This window comes from Canis lupus, chromosome 7, assembly GCF_003254725.2.
Source record: "Canis lupus dingo isolate Sandy chromosome 7, ASM325472v2, whole genome shotgun sequence".
NCBI lineage: Eukaryota > Metazoa > Chordata > Mammalia > Carnivora > Canidae > Canis > Canis lupus.
The window spans coordinates 55,027,847-55,051,777 of NC_064249.1; the positions used below are offsets into that span (position 1 = coordinate 55,027,847).

At 37.9% G+C, this 23,931-nt stretch overlaps 1 protein-coding gene and 1 pseudogene across 8 annotated transcripts in view; both read right to left on the reverse strand.

Annotated features, from left to right (window-relative positions):
• Positions 1 to 23,931, reverse strand: part of DTNA (dystrobrevin alpha) — a 371,751-nt gene that overhangs the window by 281,101 nt on the left and 66,719 nt on the right. The window lies entirely within an intron of this gene.
• Positions 1,308 to 1,788, reverse strand: LOC112647884 (60S ribosomal protein L23a-like; annotated as a pseudogene).

Sequence of the window (23,931 nt, forward strand, 5' to 3'; positions counted from 1 at the left end):
AGCTAAGACCCAAAGAAACTTGGATAAATTAACTTCCAGAATGGGATTAACCTTTCCTCAGAGAGAAGAACTCTGTAGTTTGTTGTTGCTGTTTTCAATCACACCTAGGGATACAGTGAAAAGAAGAGCACCTTCAGCCCCTGGGGGGAAAGTTGAAGATAGTGGAAGAATAATCAGACCAACTGTTAACAAACTTTTTAACAGCTGCAAGTGGGCTTGTATCACAGATTAGAATTTTGAGTCAGCCCAATCATAGAAAGAATCTGTATTTGTCGATAACTATTTCCTGCAGGCTTTCACTGAGTGTTTGGGGGTAACTGAGACAGGCTATGGCAGGACAGGACTGCTGACAAAGATCTTAAGGTGCAGAAAATCTTCATTCCATTTACTGCAGCAGCCCTTCAATGGCTGGAGGTCAGGGCAACATGGTGGAGAGAGAAGTTTTAGATCTGGACAGTTGAGAGCTGGAGTGTGAAAAACGGAGATTTCCTGGGGTTCATGAATGTTGCCTATTAGGCTATGCTTCAAATGCTCTGGAGCATTTCCAAGTTCAGTCTAGCTAAAGAGAAAGTCCTACTTCCTTCCTCAATACATCTAAAGTCAATAGTGAGCTGAATTTAAGCAATAGCAAAGTTGGGTTCAGATCTAGTACATATTAGATTATTTCAATCCCTTTTTCCACCTTCTTCTCCACACAGTAGTGGAGTGACTGAGGAATAAGTGAGCCCTTTTCTGAAAATAAATATTATTTACTGCTATGAAAACCATGAAGGCTGATATAAAATAAAAAATTACAGAACGTGAAGAAGCAGAAAAATATGCCCCCATAATAAAAGTAAAAAAAAAAAAAAAAAGCAGTGGAAATAGACCTACAGATGACCCAGATATTAAACTTAGCAGACAAAGATTAAAAGGAAAGCTATGAGGGACTCCTGGATGGCTCAGTGGTTGAGCGTCTGCCTTTGACCCAGAGTGTGATCCTGGGGTCCTGGGATCGAGTCCCACATCGGGCTTCCTGTATGGATCCTGCTTCTCTCTTTGCCTGTGTCTCTGCCTCTCTCTCTCCTTCTCTGTGTCTCATGAATAAATAAATAAATCTTCTTTTTAAAAGGAAAGCTATGATAAGCATCTTAAAAATATATAGTGGAAAAAAGTAGAAAGCACTCATTAATAGTTGGGGAATTTCAGCAGAGCTATAGGTACAGTAAAAAAGAACTAAATGGAGGGGCGCCTGGGCGGCTCAGTTGGTTGAGCATCTGACTCTATTTTTTATGGTGAAAAAATTTATATTTATATTTATAGCCAGCTGGACTCAGTTTAGATGATCCCAATTTTGTTGGCAACATCCAAAGCATCATAGTCAGGAGCCAGTCGAACATATGCTTTCTTCTGTCCATCAGGCCAGATCAAGGTGTTGACCTTGGCCACATCAATGTCATAGAGCTTCTTCACAGCCTGTTTGATCTGGTGCTTATTGGCCTCGACATCCACAATGAACACAAGTATGTTGTTGTCTTCTATTTTCTTCATGGCTGACTCAGTAGTCAGGGGGAACTTGATGATGGCATAGTGATCAAGCTTGTTTCTCCTGGGGGTGCTCTTTCGAGGATATTTGGGCTGCCTTGAGAGACACAGGGTCTTGGGTCATCAGAATGTAGGTGACGTGAGGATCTTCCTTTCTTTGTGACTCTGCACACTTTTCAGCACTGCTTTCTTAGCTTTCAAAGCCTTTGCTTTGGCTTCAGCTTTGGGAGGGGCAGGGTCTTCCTTCTTCGCCTTCAGTGCCATCTTCGTGAAAGGGAGAGCATCTGACTCTTGATTTCAGCTCAGGTCATGCTTTCAGGCTTCTGGGATCAAGCCCCAAATCAGGCTCCCCACTCAGCAGGGAGTCTGCTTGTCTCCCTCTTCCTCTGCCCCTCCCCCTGCTCTTTCCCTTTCTCAAATTAATAAATAAAACTTGAAAAAAAAAAGAGAACCAAATGGAAATGATAAAAATGAAAATTATGGTACCATAAACACAGGATTCATTTAGAGGGCAGAATAGCAAACTGAACCTAGCAGAAGAAAGGATCAGAAAATTTAAGACAGGCCAATAAAAATCATCCAAATTGAAACACAAGAGAAAAAAAAGAGTAAAGAAAATGGAACAGAAAATCTGTGATTGTAATACAATACGAATGGTCTAACATGTATAATTGGAGCCGTAGAGGCTATGAAAGAGAATGGAGCATAAGAAATATTTGAAGAGGCAAGTGTTTTCCAAAAATGAAGGATTTCAACCCACGTGTGAGAAAAGCTAACTGAAACCCAATAGGAAAAATGTAACAACAAAGAAAGAAAAAAAATCAGTAATAATAGCAACATAGTGAGGCATTTTATAACTAAACTGCTTAAAAACAAAGATAAAGTGTAAATATTAAAAGCAACCAGAGAAAAAAAGACAGCACATACAGGGAACAACTTTGAGAATGTCTGGCTTTTCATCTAAAACACTGGATTGCCATAAGACAATGTAGTATCTGCAAAGTGCTGAAGGAAAGTACCTGTTAACATGGCTTTCACTGTTCAGGAAAAATATCTTTCAATGTGAGAGTAAAATAAAACAGGCAAAAGTTGAAAGCATTCATTTTTGGCAGATATGCACTATAAGAGATGAGAAAGGAAATTTTTCAAGGTGAAAGGAAATTATTCTTGATGTAAGCCTGGATTCACACCCAGGAATGAAGAGAGTAGTAGAATGAATAAATGGTAAAACATCTGGATAAGTATTAAGGACCTTTTAAAAAATTATCATCTATGTATGTAGGTATCTATCTATCTATAAAAGATAATAACTATTTAATGCAAAAATAATAATATATTTACCTAGGAGTACCTACTCATTTACCTATGAGTAAATAAAATATAAGATAAAAAGGAAACAATAGGAAGTGAATAAATGGAATTATAATTTTGTAAGGTTCTTAAGACTGTTCTTTTAGTAATATTATTTGAAAGAGATAATGTTAAAGATAAATAGTTTGTGGGGCAGCCCAGGTGGCTCAGTAGTTTAGCGCCACCTTCAGCCCAGGGTGTGATCCCGGAGACCTGGGATTGAGTCCCACGTCGGGTTCCCTGCCTGGAGCCTGCTTCTCCCTCTGCCTGTGTCTCTCCCCCCCTCCCCCCTCTAATGAATAAATACATAAAATCTTTTAAAAAAAGATAAGTAGTTTGTAATCTCAAGATACAACCACTGGGGGGAAAGCATTCCAGTAAGATATAGTGAAAATAATCAATAGAGGGAAAAAAATGTAATAGTAAGAAATTTAATTAACCCAAAAGGCAAAAATAAGGAACATAAGAACAAGGAACAGATGAAATAAACTAAAAACAAACACCTATATGGTAGACTTAAACCTAACATTACATCCAATGTAATATAATAACCATTCCATTATCAAACTGAATAGAAAAGCACTACCAAACTATATGGTTTTTAAAGAAATATACTTTAAATATAAAAACATAGATTTGTTGAAAGTAAGAGTACAAAAAGATATGCCATAAAAATGTGGGTGTGTCTATATGAAAACATATCGAACCCATCAGACTATAAGGCAAGGTGAATTATGCCCCAAGGAGGGGCATTTCATAGTAATAAAAGGAACAACTCATCATGATGACATACAAATAAAATACAGCTTTAATATCTGTGAAGGAAAAATTGACAGAATTAAAAGTAGAGAAGATAAATCTATAATTATTTAAAGGCAAGCAGAAACCCTTTTAAGGTTCTTTATCCCAACACACATACATGCTATTACTGACCAGCAATAAACTGGAATAGGCTGTGTTTTGGGGAGACCTCTCAGGGCAGAATGCATCTCTGGGACTAGCCTCCAAATTGGATACACAGAAGAAGCAGCCTTAGTACATGACATGGACAGGGGAGTTTCCTTATAGCCAGCAACCCTGGAAGGTTCACAGGTATGACAAATCATGGATTGTTTACTTATGGTTTACAGGTAGGGTGAGTCCACAAACACCCTCACTCATTTCCCCTGGAGGTCATACAAATATTCCTACTTTGTGTTCCATGCGGAGACAAAAATGAGATGAAATGTATCCACATTCTTAATCCCCTCCCTACTGGTTCATCTTGACTGTTGGTTGCTGATTTAGTTGAGTGGAATGTGGGTTCCCTGCAGTTTGGGGTGATCAATAGAGCCCTAGCAACCTGAAGCCCTGAATGTGCCACAGAGGCCACTCTAACAGGTAAACGGCTGTACCACAGGCTTATCCTGGAGGGCATGTGCAAAGCTGTGAGCACTCCCCCTGCAGGTGTGTGAGTCCAGGTTCAGGACTCTGAGATTTTCAGGGAGATGGTGGCATGGGCAGCTAACACTGAATTTTCTATAGCTGAAATCTTGCTTTATAAGCATAGAGCTGAAGACCTGGATGGAATGTTTAGTGTCCTAGATGAAGAAATAGATGAAATTCATGACAGGATCTAGTTCTTTAAGAAAGACTTTGAAGCCTTAGACACGTTTTTGTTGGAGGCCAGACTTGAAACAAAGCTACTTGAAATGCTGAGTATGAAGGTAGGTATTGTAAAATGGAATAAGTCTCACTTTTTTTTTAAGATTTTTTATTTATTTATTCATGAGAGAGAGAGAGAGAGGCAGAGACACAGGAGAGAGAGAGAGAGAGAGAGTGAGAGAGAGAGGCAGAGACACAGACAAAGGCAGAGGGAGAAGCAGGCTCCATATAGGGAGCCCGACGTGGGACTCGATCCTGGGTCTCCAGGATCAGGCCCTGGGCTGAAGGCAGTGCTAAACCACTGAGCCACTGGGGCTGCCCAAGCCTCACCTTTTGAAATTAAAATAGACTTGCTAGAAAAGAAAGATGAAGGAAAGAAATCAATCCAGAACCAGACGAGGTGATGGTTGCTATTAGAAGAATACAGTAGTCATTGAAGGATACATTGGAATCCATCTAATCCCAAGTGACCTAAACCATAATAATCTTAAAATTTATGCCAGAAGAGTAAAATGCAACTATAGATATTATTGAAGAAAAGTTTTGATAAAATTTCCCATCTTTAGGAAAGTTTAAAACTACTTCCATATGAAAGTAAGGGATGGAAAGAATGAGTGACTCAATGGACAGAATGGGGAAAAAGATTGAAATGCAAAGGTGTGTTTGGAAAAATCTCTGTATAAGAAGGATCACCAGATCCAGTGTTTGAATACTAGCTGATGACTATGGATTTGTTTGCTACCCTTGGAGATGACGTGGATGATGGCCACTAGGAGCTGGATATAATAAAAGGGTCAGGGATCCCTGGGTGGCGCAGCGGTTTGGCGCCTGCCTTTGGCCCAGGGCGCGATCCTGGAGACCCGGGATCGAATCCCACGTCGGGCTCCCGGTGCATGGAGCCTGCTTCTCCCTCTGCCTATGTCTCTGCCTCTCTCTCTCTCTCTCTCTCTGTGACTATCATAAATAAATAAAAACTAAAAAAAAAAAAGGTCAGATCTTAGAGGCCACTTAGATGGGAAGCTTTGAAGACACATGTATGCCCTCAAGCAAACGTTTCCTTAAAACTTTTGAAAAAATTACTCATATGTGTAACAAATTAGCTAGAGAAGATAAAAGCTTACATATATTAATACTCTTCAAAGCAATTGTGCATCTTTAGAATCAGAAAATGCAAAGATTGAACATGAGGTTCAAATACCTGACCAGAAACCAACAACTGAACTATATCAAGAAAATGAAATAAACCTCACAGGAAATTAACTGTACAGGAAGGAAAGAGTTGAAAAAGAGGAGAAATATTCCATGGCACATAAGCTCCCCGAAAAATCAGATACTTACAGACAAGAAAGACTTCCATTTTATTGTACTCTTTAAGTAGTAGAAGTATGACTTGATGACCAGACCACCACAGCATCAGAGAAAACAAGCGTTTTTCCTGAACTGTACAGCAACTAGGTACATTTGGAACTTTCTTTCTTTCTTTCTTTCTTTCTTTCTTTCTTTCTTTCTTTCTTTCTTTCTTTCTTTCTTTCTTTTCTTTCTTTCTTTCCTTCCTTCCTTCCTTCCTTCCTTCCTTCCTTCCTTCCTTCCTTCCTTCCTTCCTTTCTTTTTCTTCCCTTCCTTTCTTTCTTTCTTTCTTTCTTTCTTTCTTTCTTTCTTTCTTTCTTTCTTTCTTTCTTTCTTTCTTCTTTCTTTCTTTCCTTTCTTTCTTTCTTTCTTTTACATTTGGAACTTTAAAGGCTATTTCAGTTTGCCAAAAACTTTCCTTTCTATAGTTTAGGACTACAGTGGAAGTATGCTCAAATAAGATTTTATTGCTTAAAAAAATGAATCTGCCTTCTCCCATCTTTTGCCTGCTCTCATTACGCACATTCCTGGTATGGCACATGCGAATGCCAACATGCAGTCACATGTGAACAAAATAAGATGACCCCTACCTTATTTAGACAAATGTGGTCTCTTCTAGCAGTTCCTCAGTGATATTTGAAGGTGCGAAACTTAGGCATTTGGGTGGTTTGGTAGTGGTGGAGTGGTGGTTATAAGGTTTTAAGAAACATTTTTATTCCTGATATCTTTTCTCAGAGCCCTAAAATTCCAGAGGTAGCTACTACTTTACCTGGCAGGACTTTTTCATGCACAGCTCTGGTAGCCCCATACATAGAAGTTAAAGGAATAAAGGAAGCAGAAATGTACAAGCTGAACAAAAGCTGCTAGGTGCAAAGTTAACTGTATATGTGGAATGGGAACAGGATCAAAGGAAGGGCAACCCATGTGTGTAGAGTGCCTACTATGTGCAGAGGACCTTTATGTATGTTATTTTGCCTAATCCTTGAAATTCTACCTTTTAGGCATTATTATTTCCATTTCACAGATTAAGAAACTGAGTCTCAGATTAAATGACTCAGGTTATTAGGATTAATAAATAAAGGTACATAAATCTGATCATATATCTCCATGATTCTAAAGCTCTAAAATTTTCCCTTGTATTGAGAAATAAAGAGGTTTCCTTGGAAACCTTGTAGTATTTCCCTGGAGCTCAAAGACTTGGTGCTGTTCTATCGCAAGGCATATACTATGGGTGTTGGGAGTTTGAGGGCAGTGGGGAGAAAGCTCCTTTTTTTTTATCACTTAATAATGGGTGAACCTGCACCAGGTTAGACTCTGAAAAAAATCAAGAAGAAGGAAAAGGGAACCTGATGGGAGGGAGAGATAGGGTGACATAATATAGTTATTTCATTATCTCACTTAAAGCTGTAAGAGTGTGTGGTGCTAGAGCAGACTCTGAATTCACATTCTACCTCTGCCAAGTCCCACACTGAGTTACTTAATCTCTCTACACCTGTTTTTCACCTGCAAAAAGATGATAATATTTATCTCAGAAAATAGCTATTGTGAGTACTGAATGAGTTATTATATGTTAAATACTTGGAAAAGTTGTTTAGCACATGGCAAATTCAATTAGAGTTCCTATCATCATCATCATCATCACCATCAGAGTAATTATGTGAATCAGAATATCCTCATTTAATACCCATCTTTTACAACAGTGGAAGTTTGGGGGAGGGTAAGAAAAACAGCAGATTTGAATCACCTAGAGAGCTTTTGTTATAACAAGATCCAAGCCAAAGTGGACCAACTATCAGTTTAATCAATCTCTAGGGGTGGGTTCTGAGTATCTATTTGCTTAAAAAGTCCTCCCTGGACTCTAATGTGAATCCAGGGTAGAGAACTTCTGCTCTATATTATCAAAAATAGATATTGTAATAAATACCTGCTCTATACTATCAAAGTTAGTTTTTGCCCACTAATCTTTCTTATTGGGATTGATACTAAATTTATCAAGTTAGTGTTTTGCCTACATACCTGACTGAATTTTGACATGATTTCAGGAGCTTGCACAAATGCATTTTATTTCACATGAAGGTAGTGATCATGGACATTAGCTGCAAGCTTTTATAATACAAAGAAAAGTGACTTGGGTGTTCCCAAAATTAATAGAAGAAAATCTGATATTAAGCTTTACAAATACTTCGTGACATCTACCATGGCCTGATTCATTTGTGGGGCATGTGTGTGTGTGTGTGTGTGCGCGCGCGCGCGCATGTGGTGTGCCCAGCAGTACCTAACTATTTTTGGAATGAGGTAGGATGTATAAAGCATCAGCTGTGATATAAAACCCACAAAGGCAAAGTGGCAGTGAGCACGACCCTTTGTGGAAAGTCAGAGACTCGGCATGGTGTAATCCTTTTATTAACTCAAAGTAACAACGGGATAAAACTCTTGCTAACATCAAAGTGGTCACCTATTAGGAGCATCTCGAATTACCTGGCAAATGTGTAACCATTCAGGTTCCCTTTTCTGAATTGGGGGCAGACCATTTATAAACTGATCAAGTCTAGTCTCTGTTTCTGGATGAAAGCACCTGTGAGCCCACAGTGGGAAGGCTGGCAAAACACAAGATAATCTATGGCGTTTGTGGTATTGGTCTTCTATCGTGGTAGTACTTTAGAAACATTGTGGGATTTAAAATAAAATATAGGTGCTTGGGCCTCCTACCCAGAGATCCTCCTAGAACAGATCTTAAGTGGGGCATAAATTTGGGTGCTTCTACTGTGCAGTTAAGGTTGAGAACCACTATTGTGGTGGAAAGGACGTAAACGTTGCAAGTAGATTATCAGAGGCTTGAAATGTTGCTGTTCTGTCCACTTCATGTAGGGTATTGGGAACTTAATTAAATTATATAAACCTCAATTTCTCAACTGGAAAAAGAACTTACCATAATATACCTTGCAGAGCTGTCATGAAGACAAGGGGCAAACCATGTATAGCACTTAGCATGGTGTCTGGCACGTGGTAAATATTCAAAGAGTGTTTATGAAACACCCCATAACTTTATCTTCAATACTCCTCTCTTCTCTGTAGGAGTCCTTCTTCCTCTGGAACCTGTGCAAAGCCTCTTTTTTGGTGTCCCCATATGGCCTTGCTTTCCACAGAGGTTCCCTCTATTCTGAACCTTCCTGAGTATCTTCTTTACTTTATCTGTATCTAGTACAGGGATTCCCAACCACTGGGATCTCCTGCAGGACTTTAAAAATTGCTGATGTCTGATTCCTACACCAGCATTTTCTGACCTGAAATCCTAGTTGCTAGTATAACTTCTCCACATGTATAGCAGTCCAAGTCTGTGTAAATCTTCAGAATTTTTTTTCAATATTGGAATAATATGCAAGTTATCAGAGATAAGGAAAAATACACAGTAAGCATTTGGTAAGTGATTTATCCATTTATTCCTTTAGGGAGCATTTTTTCGTTGAGCTCTTCATTTGTGCTAGGTAATGAGTATCAGAGGTATTTTAAGATTGTCCCTGTTTTCAGTGAGTTCACAATGTAGTAAACTGAAAGATATTCATCAAGTTTTTATCAAGTGCTTAGGAGATAGATGGTGATATCTGAGGTGCTGAAGATAGAAAAGTAGAGGGATCCCTGGGTGGCTCAGCGGTTGAGTGCCTGCCTTCGGCCCAGGGTGTGATCCTGGAGTCCCAGGATCAAGTCCTACATCGGGCTCCCTGCATGGAGCCTGCTTCTCCCTCTGCTTCTCCCTCTGCCTGTGTCTCTGCCTCTCTCTCTCTCTCGTCACTCACGAATAAATAAATAAAATTTAAAAAAAAATAGAAAAAAATCCCCATGCTCAGGGACTAGGTTCCAGTGGGAGACATTAAAGGAGTATTGTCTGGGACTTACAATCAGGGATATAAACTTCCATCTGAGGATGGACATATGGGAAGGCTTTCTGAGGAGATGGGAGAACTGATTCTTGAAGAACATGGAATTAGGCAGCAAAGGCAACATATATGTGCTAGTTAATCTTATATGTCAACTCAACTGGGCTACAGTGCCCAGATCTTTGGCCAAATATTATTTTTGATATTTCTATAAAGGTGTTTCTTGTGAACAAGATTTACATTTAAATTGGTGGCTTTGGAATAATGTAGAATATGGGTTAGCCTCCTGCAGTCAGTTGAAGGCCTTCATAGAATAAAGACTGACCTTCCATGAACAGGAGACAAACTCTGGCCTTGAATTGCAATATTAACTCCTCCTGAGTTGCCCACCCTGCAAATTTTAGACTTGGTAGTCTCCATAATCCTGTGAGCTGATTCCTTAAAAAAAATCTCACTGTGTATGTATACACATCCAATATTGGTTTTGTTTCTCTGTAGAAACCTGACAAGTAAGGTATGCATTTGAATCAGATGTATCTTTTCCTATTCTCCTCAAGATTGAAGTCCCATCCTTGACTTCCTTTTCACTAAGGAATAGATGCCATCCAACATGATTCCTTCTAACTCCCTTTTCATTTACCTGAAAGGACCCCCTTGCCTTTATTGGGTCATTCCTTCTCTGTTTCCAAGGACAAGTACTCTCTTTCTTTCCTATGACTAATCTTTCACTAGTGCTCCAGATCCTTCTCAAGCATTCCTTTGGGAGTATAGTTCAATAATCATTTCCTCTTTCACAGGTGCAACTCCTTCTCTGCTTTCTCTTGAGTTGTGCTTGTCTTCACAAACTAACATACGTCTACACACATGAATGAGTGTGTGTGTGTGTGTACAGTCATGAATATGACATAATCTCTCAGCGGGGTAGATTCAATGAGGTTAGATCCTGTAGGGCTATTTCACAGGAAAGTGGTGCATAGTATGTGGCTTTTCATGGCTGGAGTTCATGTTAGGGTCAAAAGTTCTGTATTGGAGAGGACATGAACTCAGAAGAGTAACACCAGTTTTCTCAGGCCAGTCAGGAGGCTTGACTGACAGTTATGAACATCTTTGAGTAATGAATTAGCACTTGATAAATGATGTTTTTCCAGAGAAAAACTTTGAAAAGGAATCATAAATGGGACCGTTTATGATTATGCGTAGAGAAATTTAAGATTACAGAAAAAAAAGTAGGGAAAATGAAAGGATAAAAGAGGAGGGAAGGAGATCTGGAGATGAAGGGAAGATGAGTGGCACAAGGGAAATTTGGGGCAAGTGAAATGAGCCCTAAACAGAAGCACCAAAAGGTTACTTAACCTACAATCCTAAATATCCTTTTCTTTATAAAATAACATCATTTACAAGCAGTAAATTTTGAGAGACAGTAATTCTCTGTCTCTCTCAAATTTGTAATGACAGATTGCCGTAACAAATCATAGCACTGTGTGAGTGTACACACACACACACACACACACAACTGCAGTGTAGAGTATGGCTTGGGGGCTACACTGTGCTGAATTATTGGCAGTAAAAGTGTCTGACTTCTGATAAACTATGAAATCCCGTATTTCATTTTTTTTCTTGGCCTTAGTTTTGCAAAATTACCCTTCATTTTGTTGAACAACAAAGACGGATTCATATTAAAGGTGTCCCTTTTCAATCTATTGCTCACATAGAATATTCCTATTTCTATAGAAACAATAGTTTTTTACTTTCCTAACATTACAAAGAACATTTTCTCCAGAAAGCAACATTTGTGTAAAGAAAACTGCATAATTATAACATGCAGGAAAATAACATATAATTGTATCTTTTCAAAAAATAAACCTGCAGAATAAAGAACTTGATAGTGACATTATAAGTAGGGCAAGGATAAAAGCTTTACAGAGATCAGAATTCTCTCTTGGGTGAAAAGCTTATTAAATTCTAATTAGGCACATGTATGTAGTTTGTGAATATAAATTCTAAAAGAGTAGAAAATATGCTGTTTGGGATCCCTGGGTGGCTCAGCGGTTTAGCACCTGCCTTTGGCCCAGGGCATGATCCTGGAGTCCCAGGATCGAGTCCCACGTCGGGCTCCCTGCATGGAGCCTGCTTCTCCCTCTGCTTGTGTCTCTGCCCCTCTCTCCCTCTCTCTCTCTCTAACCCCCCCTCTCTCTCTATCATAAATAAATAAATAAATCTTTAAAATAAAAAGAAAATATGCTGTTGGATTTTTCTATGCTCTGTTGGAAGAATCCTTAGAATGTCTTAATTGAATTTTATATTAAAGTAGCAGATAGAATAATAAAGGCAGAGATAAAGGCTATGTTTCCCTATCGACCTGTTGATATAAATCCCAAATTTATAGGTTTTAATATTTATTAGTTATTACAGAATGGCATAATAAAATAGCATAAGCAGGCTTTGTACATGTTCCAACTTAATAATTTCTTATTACGTATATGTTTATAATTCTGTTTTACAAAGTCTAGCATGAAATCTGTATAAAACAAAATTTTAAATAATTCCATTAAGGATCACATCCAAATTCTCACATATTCAATCTAAAAATATGTCAACAGTTAGAGTTCATTTTAAATAAATTCTTTTGTTTTGCCTGATTTTAAGACTCTGTCAAGCTAAGTAATGGCAAGTTCATTTTTAGTTTTTGAAGTGAATACACCTGCCATAATCTCAATTCATAAAGCAGAGAAAATGATTCAAGGCCTTCTACTGATAGTTATCATTTAAAATGACAGCATCCAAAATGTCCAAACTTATTCTCCTTAAAAAATTGTTTGTTTTTTAGTTTTCCTAGTTAGTTTTATTAGTTGACACAAATAAACTACAATATAGTTTCTATTGTTATTACTTCAAGAATGTTTGGGGGAGGAGCACCTGAGTGGCTTAGGTCAGGATCTCAGGTTCCTGGGATAAAGATCTCAGTGGGGAGTCTGCTTCTCCCTCTCCTTCTGCCCCTCCCCTTGCTCATGTGCACTCTCTCTCTCAAATAAATAAATAAAAATCTTTTTTTAAAAATGTTGTGGGGGATACTAAGTTACACAGAGAAACCACAATGTTCAACCATTCCTCAATTTCAATGGAATAGTTTTAATTGTCAATGGAATTGAAAAGGCCAAATTTGTGGAATGTTGATCATAAGCCACAGTGGAATTTGCTCAGTGTCCTTCCAACAGGTGAGATTACAGCTATCAGGGTATTTCAGTTACTAACTTAGAAAAACTAAATTCATATAACAGCAGATGTCATTGTAAAGGAAAAAGCTGATGATGGCATCAAAGTATAAGATGGATGGTTTTAAATCTCTTAGCATATAAAGCTGCAGGGTCCTTCTATTGTGAATATATTTCACACTACGGATCAGGAAGGTCTCTGAGTCCATGGTATGTATGCCTGACTGATGTTTTATAGTGGATTCAGTGGGATGCCTGAAGAACATTCTTTTACATGGAAGATCAGAGTCAGAATCACAGTTTGGAAACTGCATTCTCCCACTGTGAATGTGATAAGATGTCCAGCAATGAGCAGAGAGGTTACGAATGGAAGACACTAGCACAGCAGCTCTAATGATCCATAACAACTTGCATGGTCTGTCTCTGGGATCAAAGAAGAGAGGTCATGGGCATGTGTCCATGCATAGAATTTTTTCAAATCCCTTTTTTGAAACATGTATATAGGAGGTTATGGAGGGAAGCCTATGTATTGGTTTAGTTTCATTGTCCACTAGCACATTTTTAAAAATGTCAAAGCTTCTGGAATTTTTAATTTACTGGAAACTGGTGTCCCAGCTTCCAAAATTGCTTAAATCAAAGTTCCCAAATCCAGCTTTATAACACTTAAACAGCTTAATGTCACCTGACACTTTTTTTTCTCTTCTTCTTTTTAAAGATGCATTATTTTGTTGTCTCCTATACCACCCCTCTCTCCTAGTTTCCCTCCTGTTTTTCTTTTTTTTTAATAAAATAATTTTTATTGGTGTTCAATTTACCAACATACAGAATAACACCCAGTGCTCATCTGGTCAAGTGCCCCCCTTCAGTGCCCGTCACCCATTCACCCCCACCCCCCCGCCCTCCTCCCCTTCCACCACCCCTAGTTCGTTTCCCAGAGTTAGGAGTCTTTATGTTCTGTCTCCCTTTCTGCTTTTTCCCACACATTTCTTCTCCCTTCCCTTATATTCCCTTTCACTATTATTTATATTCCCCAAATGAATGAGAACATACACTGTTTGTCCTTCTCCAATTAACTTACTTCACTCAGCATAATACCCTCCAGTTCCATCCACGTTGAAGCAAATGGTGGGTATTTGTCGATCCCTCCTGTTTTTCCATCAATTCCTTCTCAGTCTTTTCCAAAGCTGTTTCCTCAATGATGGACTCTCTATCTCATGGTTCTTGCTTTGTTTTTCTCTGTTCTCACACATCTTCTCTTGGTAATCATATATATATATATATATATATATATATATATATATTTTATATATTTTATATATATAATATATAAATATATTTTATATATTTATATATAAATATATAAATCATATATATTTATATATATAAAATTATAATTTTATTTATTTATTCATCACAGAGACAGACAGAGGCAGAGACCTAGGCAGAGGGAGAAGCAGGTTCCCTGCAGGGAGCCCAATATGGGACTCAATTCCAGGACCCTGGGATCACGCCCTGGGCCAAAGGCAGATGCTCAAACACTGAGCCACCCAGGCGTCCCTTCTCTTGGTAATCTTATCCATTCCTCTGTCCAACCTAGATCTTTCTCCTGATCTCTAGACTTGTATGCCTACTTGCCCACCTAACATTTTCATGAATGTATTTCATCAAATTTCACAGTTATGGAGTTCTTGCTACATGCCAGGCATTGTGTTAAAAGGAGAAAAGACACACTATCCATGCCTCCAAGAAAACTCACATGTGTCTCCCTCCCCTCTCTCTTCAAATCTGTTCTGCAATGGAGTCATCTCGTCTGGGTATTATAGTTAGTTGAATGGTGCTCCCTCCTCCCCAAAGATATGTCTATCCAGAACCTGTGAATGTAATGTTAGTTGGGAAAAGTGTCTTTGTATATGTAATTAAATTAAAGATTTTGAGATGAATTCATCCTGGATTAGGAGGAGTCTGAAATCCAATGACATACAACCTTATAAGAGACAAGAGACAAGAAGACAGACACATAATGAAGATGGAGGCAGATGGGAGTGATGCAGCCAGAAGCCAAGGCATGCTGGAATGGCCAGAAACTGGAAGGGGCAAAGAAGGATCCATTTTTAGAGCCTTCAGAGAGAGTGTGGCCCTGGCCCTGCAGAGATTTGATTTTAGACTTCTAGCTTCCAGAATCAGAAGAGATTACATTTTTCCTGTTTCAAGCCACTAAGTTTGTGGTAGTTTGGAACAGCAGCACTAGGACATTTGATGGGATGAGCACTGGGTGTTATACTGTGTGTTGGCAAATTAAATTTAAATAAAAAAATTTAAAAACCACAAAAAACAAAACCCAGCCCTAGGAAATGGATACGGTACCATTTATTAATTCCCCTCAGCTCAAGTGGTCCAATTCTGTATATTTAAGTTGATTTATACTTGTCTGGTTATTGTCCCTCTTCCCTGTTAGATTACTACTCCTTGAAAGTAGGACTGAATTCCTTTTCTATTGCTAATGCTTAATACTTCACACATGGTAGATATGTTGCAATAATGAAGCAAAGGATTTTTTGTTTGCCTGGTTAGTATCGAAATAGCATCAATCTACTGTAATAAAGATCAATCTTCTCTAAACAGTCTTGATGAATACCTTCAGATTCAGTGTAATATTTCTTTTTTTTTTTAAAGAATTTTTGTTTATTTATGATAGTCACAGAGAGAGAGAGAGAGAGAGAGAGAGAGAGGCACAGACATAGGCAGAGGGAGAAGCAGGCTCCATGCACCGGGAGCCCGATGTGGGACTCGATCCCGGGTCTCCAGGATCGTGCCCTGGGCCAAAGGCAGGCGCTAAACCGCTGCGCCAGCCAGGGATCCCCAGTGTAATATTTCTTAAGCTACTCCTTTACACAAAAATATTTATCACCTATACTGATTTTTAAAAGTAAACTCCAGCCTCCTTAACATGAATTTCAAACTGTTAAAATGTGGAACTGATCTTTTTTTTTTAAGATTTCTATTTATTTATTCATGAGAGACACAGAGAGGGAGAGAGGCAGAGACATAGGCAGAGGGAGAAGCAGGCTCCCTTTGGGGAGTCCGATGTGGGACTCCAAGATCATGACCTGAGTTGAAGGCAGACACTCAACCACTGAGCCACCCAGGTGTCCCAAGATGGAACTGACCTTATTGTGAGGGAACTATCTGACAACTATCTCTGAGAGCTCCAGGTTAGCTCAAAGATATAACTGAGAATACTAGAAAGCCATGTTGATAAATTGAGAATGTTAAAAGTTTTAGGGGAAACTTGAAAATTAACAGATTCTGAAATGAGAGCTATAGAAATAAAACATGGAAGAAGGCCCAAGAAGAATCATACTCTTAAGTATTTTGTGCTTTTAAAACTATTACATTTAACAAGTATTTTTCAAAGATAGATCTTTTAAGTCATTTAAATTATTTGATCAAAGTTATTTTGTTGTTAAATATTCCTTTCAATTTTTATGACTCTTTAATATATATATATTTGTACATTAAAATATAGATGCTTTGCTAAGTCATTTGGGGGAAAAACACAGCAGAGGAGCTCATATGGAGCTATTCACATAAGGTACAGTGAATGCAAAACCGTTTCCTTAAAGCAGGCTTCCCTAAATATATCATTCATAATTATGTATGTTTTGTTTTTAAGACACAAAGAGCTCTGCTTGGTAAATGTCTATTCTTTCTTTATCTCAGATCTACAGCTGGCAGCCGCCACAGGCACACACACTGCACTCACACACTACTCTGATTAACCCTGTTTGTGGAGGGTCAATGCATTTATGACACAACTAAACAGCAACAGAAGGAGACACAGATATACTTAATAGTATTAGTTATTTGCATATAAAATGGTCCAATTAAAAGGCTTGGTATGTATTTGAACAAATGAGTATAAAGCAGCTTAAAAAGCATAATCCATGTCAATCGAAAATTTTACTGAAAGACAGATGGATGGGAGATAATAAGCATAATTTCTAACTAAAAATACACAAATGAAAGGGTTTTACATTTAATATTCTTCTAGGAGAGTTTTTTCTTAACAATAAATAAGAACATGACTTTCACAACTAAAGCTAGACTCTTTAAAAATCCTTTGAAAGGATGGGGAGATGAGCAGAGGAGGAGGGGGTAAGGGGGCACAGCAACCTTCCTACAGAGCATATTCATAAGAAGATGTTTATGGACCAAGAGTGAGTCAAAGAATGTGCATCAAATATGAACTCATAAAATATAAGTCCCCTGCATTAATTTTCCACAGCTGCCATGACAATTGAGCGAAAGCTGGTTGGCTTGAAACAACAGACATTTATTCAATCATTGCTCAGGAGGCCTAAAGTCCTCAATCAAGGTCAGCAGGGTTGGCTTCTACTTGAGGCTCTCAGGAGAATCCGTCCATGGCTTTTTCCCAGCAAAGGTATCTGCCACCATTCCTTGGTGTTCCCTGGCTTGAGGCAGCAAAACGCCAATCCACCTTCACATTCACACAACTTCTTCTGTGGTGTCGCTCTACAGATCCTCATTACTGCGATGCCAGGAACTGGATTACGATCCACCCTAATCCACTCTGATATCATCTTAACTATTATATCTGCAGAAGCCTTCTTTCCAAATAAGGCCACATTCTGAGTTCCAGGTGCATAGGAATTTGGGGGGTACTATTCAGTTTAATGCAACCCTCAGTCTTTGGAGTTCTCATACTTCACATTGTAACTCATGAGCTAAGTGCCCCAGACTCAGAATTTGACCATGCTGTTTCTTAATTTGCAATATGTTCAAAGGTACAATGCCTCACGATATCAATTTTTCCTGCATTTAGCCAATAAATTTGGGGAAGATCTTCAAAGATACCACAGAATTTTCTGTGCACTCTCAAATGGCTGATTGTCATGGTAACTCTTTTTGTTTTTTTAAGATTTTTATTCAGTAGTCTTGAAATTTGATGTGCCTCACAATTGCCCAGGGGCTTGTTAAAATACAAGCCCCTGGTGATCCTGATGCTGACACATGGGGACCATACTTTGAGATTTCACTTCCCTAACTCATAGATACTCAGATCGGAGTTCCTATTACTCTCAAGAAGGAAATCTTTTTCCTTATAATCTAGCTGCTTCCTTCTACTATTACCAATAAGGTGAAGAGAAACAGAATGCAATGGTGAAGAAAGACAAGGAGGAGGATGCTGGCATAATACATCTATTATTAACTTCTGACTGATGATGAAATCTAAGAATAGCATGAGGTGGAATGATTATACCAATCTTGGGCCAGTCTGGTGTTCCTGAAGAACTATAAACCCATATTTGAAAAACAGGGAAGGCTCTTTATTTTCCTTCATACTTTCTGAATGTAGCTTGGTGTCTCTAAATTTTGGTAGATTTAAGGCAACTTCAGTGCAGAGTAATAAATATGAAATTATGGACATGGTTTACTTTCTTTTATTCAATTAGAGGTGTTTGGTGTGTGTGCCTGTGTGTATAATTTTAAAGAAGTTTTTAGTAGAACTATTGTGATAGTTTTTATTTTAAGAAACAGCTGCAGGGATCCCTGGGTGGCGTAGCGGTTTGGCGCCTGCCTTTGGCCCGGGGCGTGATCCTGGAGACCCAGGATCGAATCCCACATCGGGCTCCCGGTGCATGGAGCCTGCTTCTCCCTCTGCCTGTGTCTCTGCCTCTCTGTCTCTCTCTGTGTGACTATCATGAATAAATAAATAAAATCTTTAAAAAAAAAAAAAAAAAAAAAAGAAACAGCTGCTGTGGGGAGACCCCTGGATGGCTCAGCGGTTTAGGGCCTGCCTTCGGCCCAGGGCATGGTCCTGGAGTCCCAGGATCGAGTCCCACATCAGACTCCCTGCATGGAGCCTGCCTCTCTCTCTGCCTGTCTCTGCCTCTCTCTGTGTCTCTCATGAATGAATAAATAAAATCTTAAAAAAAAATAGCTGCTGAATAAATCAGTGTCGTATACCTCTAGCACAACAGCTAATGGTTTCAAACTGGTTTTACAGAAAACACCATAGATATAGCCTTATAACTTTACCAGAGGCCCTAGTATACGGAAAAAAAAAACCCAAATGATATTAATACCTTAAAATACAAGTAATGATAATGTAGAGAATAGAAAGAAAAAATACATGCCGTCAAGTAACTTTTAATTTAAGTTTATTATAATTGAATAGGTGTCCTGATATAGCATTTTAAATTTTCTCCTGGACAAGTATAAGTAGATAAAAATAGTTACAAAAATGAAATTTATTGTTAAATAAAAATCACAATATGCACAAAATTTGCCAGTATAAGGATTATAAGTCATGATTTACTATAAACATCCATTTATAACCTTTTCCTCTTACACGACAACTATGTGTGGCAAAATTTTAATATTTTTTTATCATTTACGAGGTATGATAAAAATGGATTCTTTTTTATATAGTTAAATCGCTAATTTGTGAGGAAATCAAAGTATTTTAAGATTTCAGTAGCATTGTTAAGAAAGCCTGGTAGACTCAGCTATAATATTGGGAAAGCAGCAAATACCAAAGTTAGAAGAAAGAAGTTCCTTTGTCAGTATTTCAAGACACCAGATAGTATAATCTTTTACTATAATATGTGTTTTAGAAAACAAGCAAATCATATCCCAGGGCAGTAGTTTCAGTACTGAGCACATGTGTAATATTCCTAAAGATCCCAATGATAGTATTTCAAATTTCATCTTAATTTCTTTTTAAGGATGTTAGGAAAACAGTATTTTTAGGGGCACCTATTTCATCTTTGAAAGAGCTGCTAAAATGTATTATTGTCATATTTGCTGTAATCTGTGCTTACAAAATTGTTGCTACATAGTGAAGAGAGGAAGAAAAATATAATTTCTTTCTCTTTTCTGGTATGACCACCCTATTCAATATCAAATGGTATATCTTATAACTATCAAGTTTATTGTGCAGCTTTTAATCAGCATTCCATTCAAATATATGAAAAATTAAAATGCAGAACTTAATATGTTAAGCCAAGTACATTTTTGATGGTTCTTATTCACTGTCAACGTTTAATGAAAAAATACATGGTCAAGAAATTTTACTCAAATTTTAAATTGCAGTAGATTCTCAAGGACTACCATAAAAGAGTAAGATGAATTCAGGATATTCAGTGTTTCCAAGACTCATCTAAATGACCATGAAAATAATTAAGTAAAATACAAATGTGGGCTTATTTCAAGTACTTATGGTAACACTATTATGTATTTGTGTGCTTATGCATTTAAAGGGAGTTCTAAATAGTAAACATCCTCATGACCTTCGAATTTACTGTAACTTTCTCATTATTATGTTTAAATAGCATAAAGCTTGTTTTGAGATTGCATTCATACAATCACTCAACAAATATTTAGAATGCCTACCCATGTTCTTGGCATTGTGTGACATACTGTGGATATAAGAAAAATTAAGATATAATCCCCGCTCTGAGGAGTTTGTTATCTCCTAAAGAAGACATAAAATCATTACAGTATCTTAAATTCCATAATGTAATTATGCAGAACACTAATGTGCTAACCAAAAAGGGATGATTAAGGAAGGTTTAAAAGGTCACTTAAAACTTCAGTCCAGAAAGATAAATTGGAATCAGTCAGGCAAAGTGGGATTTGTGGGGGGAAAGAAGGCATTCAAATAACTGAGCCATCTCTGTAAAGAGTTAAGAGTGAAAAGGAGAAGGGTAAACTGAAGGAATCTCTTGTGGTTTATTAAGGTGAGCATGGTCTAGTATATGATAATAATTATAAAATGGGAAGTAATATTTTCAAGCAACATATAATTTGTACTTTTCTATATATATTATGGGTCTTGGTGCTTGTAATGATAAAGAAGATGCAATATTAATTCCAGTTAATTAGGGAATAAATGGAAGGCAAAGGAGAGAAAGGAAGTAGTTCAGTTCTGAGAATAACTACGTATAGAATAAAGACCTCTAGAAAGTACTTCATCTTACTTTTGATGTCAAGAGGAAGTGCAGTAAGGAAAAGTGAGGATGAAACCTTTATTTTCTGCTTCAATTAGACATAGTCAACATCAGATTTAGAGGCCTTCATGATATAAGCCTGTATGGATGAATGAAATTGATCCGGCTACAAAGAGGGAACTGGCTACTTCCTTCCTTCTGTAACTCCTATACAGGGCACCAACTTACTCTCTTCATGGTATTAGACATGACAATTAGTTCTTATCTAATATCTCCAAAACACAAATATATATGCACTAAGTGTAGTTTTTAAGTTTCAATAAAAAAAAAAAATTGTGGGATGCCTGGGTGGCTCAGCGGTTGAGCATCTGCCTTTGGCTCAGGGCATGATCCCAGAGTCCTGGGACTGAGTCCCACGTTGGGCTCCCCTTGGGGAGCCTGCTTCTCCCTCTGCCTATTTCTCTGCCTTTCTCTCTCTTTCTGTGTCTCTCATGAATAAATAAAATCTTTAAAAAAATAAATAAAAAATAAAAGATTGTACACATTTAATTTCCTTTTGGTATTTCCGGAATATTTCAATTTCCTATTTTTTTCCACTTATCCACAGAACTTGATTCAGTTGCTTACACTAGTTACACTGCAATATAGGAAAGCAATTAAACAACTGTGAGTTTGGAATTTTAAATAACTTTAAAACAATTAGCTCATTTCCTGTTAGAACTATTTCTAATTACTTTTTTTATAATTTGCCCTAATTATCTTTACTTTCTCTTCATTCTCTCTGCCTTTGTGGAATCAACTGGGTAAAACTCAGGCTTTACAGGTGTCATGTATCTATTATTCTTACTAGAACTTAAAGCTATCAAATAATGCTTTGAAATAAATCTCATCATCAGCTTGCTTCTATTGGTGACACTGTTTCCATGTTCCAATGGGCAGTACTTTTAACCAGGTCTAATGGTGGCCACGGGTAAGAGGCACACGCAATCTCTCATGGTCAAAGTTTGTCAATGACCTCTTTCAATAGTTTTCCACTGGCTATTCCTCTGATCTCATCTCCTAGTGCTGCCTCCTCCCTTGCTAAGCTTCTATTATACCCATCTCTTGTTGCCCCTCAATAATGGCACATAAATTTCCGTTTCAAAACATATGTCCTTACCATTCCCTTTGCTTCCTATACATGTCTATATGATGTAGTTCCCAATTTCATTCAGGTCTCTGCTTAAATGTCACCTTATTACAAAAAGACCTCTCCTGACCACTCTAGTAAAATATTTCTCCCATTCCTTGCATGCTCCAGCCACTTTCTCTTCCCTTACTCTGTTTCCCTTTTATGCTCATCACATGGCATATTATATATTTCTCTCATATTTATTTATTGTTTTTCTCCCACTATTAGAACATATTCTCCATAAGAGCCGGAGTTAGAATAGTGCCTGATACACAACAGGCACTTAGAAAATATTAGTTATGCTAATCAATAAATCAAAAATAAGCAAAGTAAAATTAGCAACCCTGCCTATGATGCCATATTGATCTATAACTTAGGGACTTGTTTTGTGTTTGTTTGTTTATAAAATGGTTGATGCTAATACACTAACATCCTCCAAGTGAGCTGTTTGTTAAATGTAACTTCAAGAGGTCAATGGACATGCTGGAAACCTGTTTGCATCAACGATGAAAAGTAGTAACAGAAAAATCTGATTCACATTAATTCCTGAAGAAGATGTAAACATAAAGAAAGTAAAAGAATAATATTAGATTAGGTAGGATGGTTAGGAAAGGACATTATAAAGAAAGGTATTTAAACTGAAGGCTGAAATGGAGCCAGCAGAGTAGCATTAATGACAAACGGCTGAGACAAAGAGAACAAGTGGAGTAAGATTCTGAGTGAGGAAAGAACTTTTGCTCATTCACGGACACAAAAGGCCAGCTGAATGGAATGAGGCCAATTGCCACAAAGTAACTGCTGAAGAGATAGGTCGAGATCATGTTATTTTGGGGCTTATAGATGGACATATTTTTACACTGCATACTAAGAGCAATGAAAGCCAATGAAAGGCTTAAACTTGGGACAGTTACACAATGTAATTTATGTTTCAGTGGCATTCTGGACTTTCTGGGTCTAGACCAGATATAGTAGATATGCTTTTCCCTCTTCTTCCTGCTAAGTTTGGCTTAAAACCCTGGCCATTATATATAAAACAAACATAAGAATGCTAGAGAGGAGAAGACACTGGCTAGGGATCATAAAGCCTGAGAAACAATATGGTGGAGAGTTCTTTGTGTTTTCTTTCTGGCTCACACATCCCAGATTGGGCCATGGTGAAGCCAACCTGGAAATGCCAACAAGCACAGATGAAAAAGCTCCAATGAAAGGGAAAATAAGAAGGTATTCTGGCTGTGTATCAAGAGTGTATTAGTTTAACAGTAAGACCAGTGGAGAAGATACTACAATAGTTCACATAAGAGATGATGGTGACTTGCATTTGAGTGAAGGCTGTGGATATGGCTGTACAGAGGTCAACTCCTATGGGATACAGTTTGGAGGCAGAACCACTTGACTTGGCCTACACATGGGCAGGGTGGAGGGGCAAGCAGGCGAGTGCCCTCATGTGAATGACTCACAACTGTAAGAGTTTGAGTGAGAAATGATCAATCACTGTGCAGTAAGATAGGAGAGCTAAAACAAAACTCTTTTGTTCTGAGGGCTGACAGGCTAGATCTATCAAGAGGGTATGAATGGAGTCCAGTCTAGTCGCAGTAATGATAAAAATAATAACATCCCAGCCTCAACAGATGGCCTTATATTTCACAGCAAAGGAAATAAAAGATCCATTGCAGTGTGGATTAAAAAAAATTGAGTTAATATGGGACTCAAAGCAGTGTCCAAGAAGGGACTCTATTGAACAATACAGAATACAAGCAGTGTCAGCAAAGAAAGCTGTGCAGTTAACTGAAAGTCATAAAAATAAATATGGTGACCAGGAGAAACGAGGATAAAAC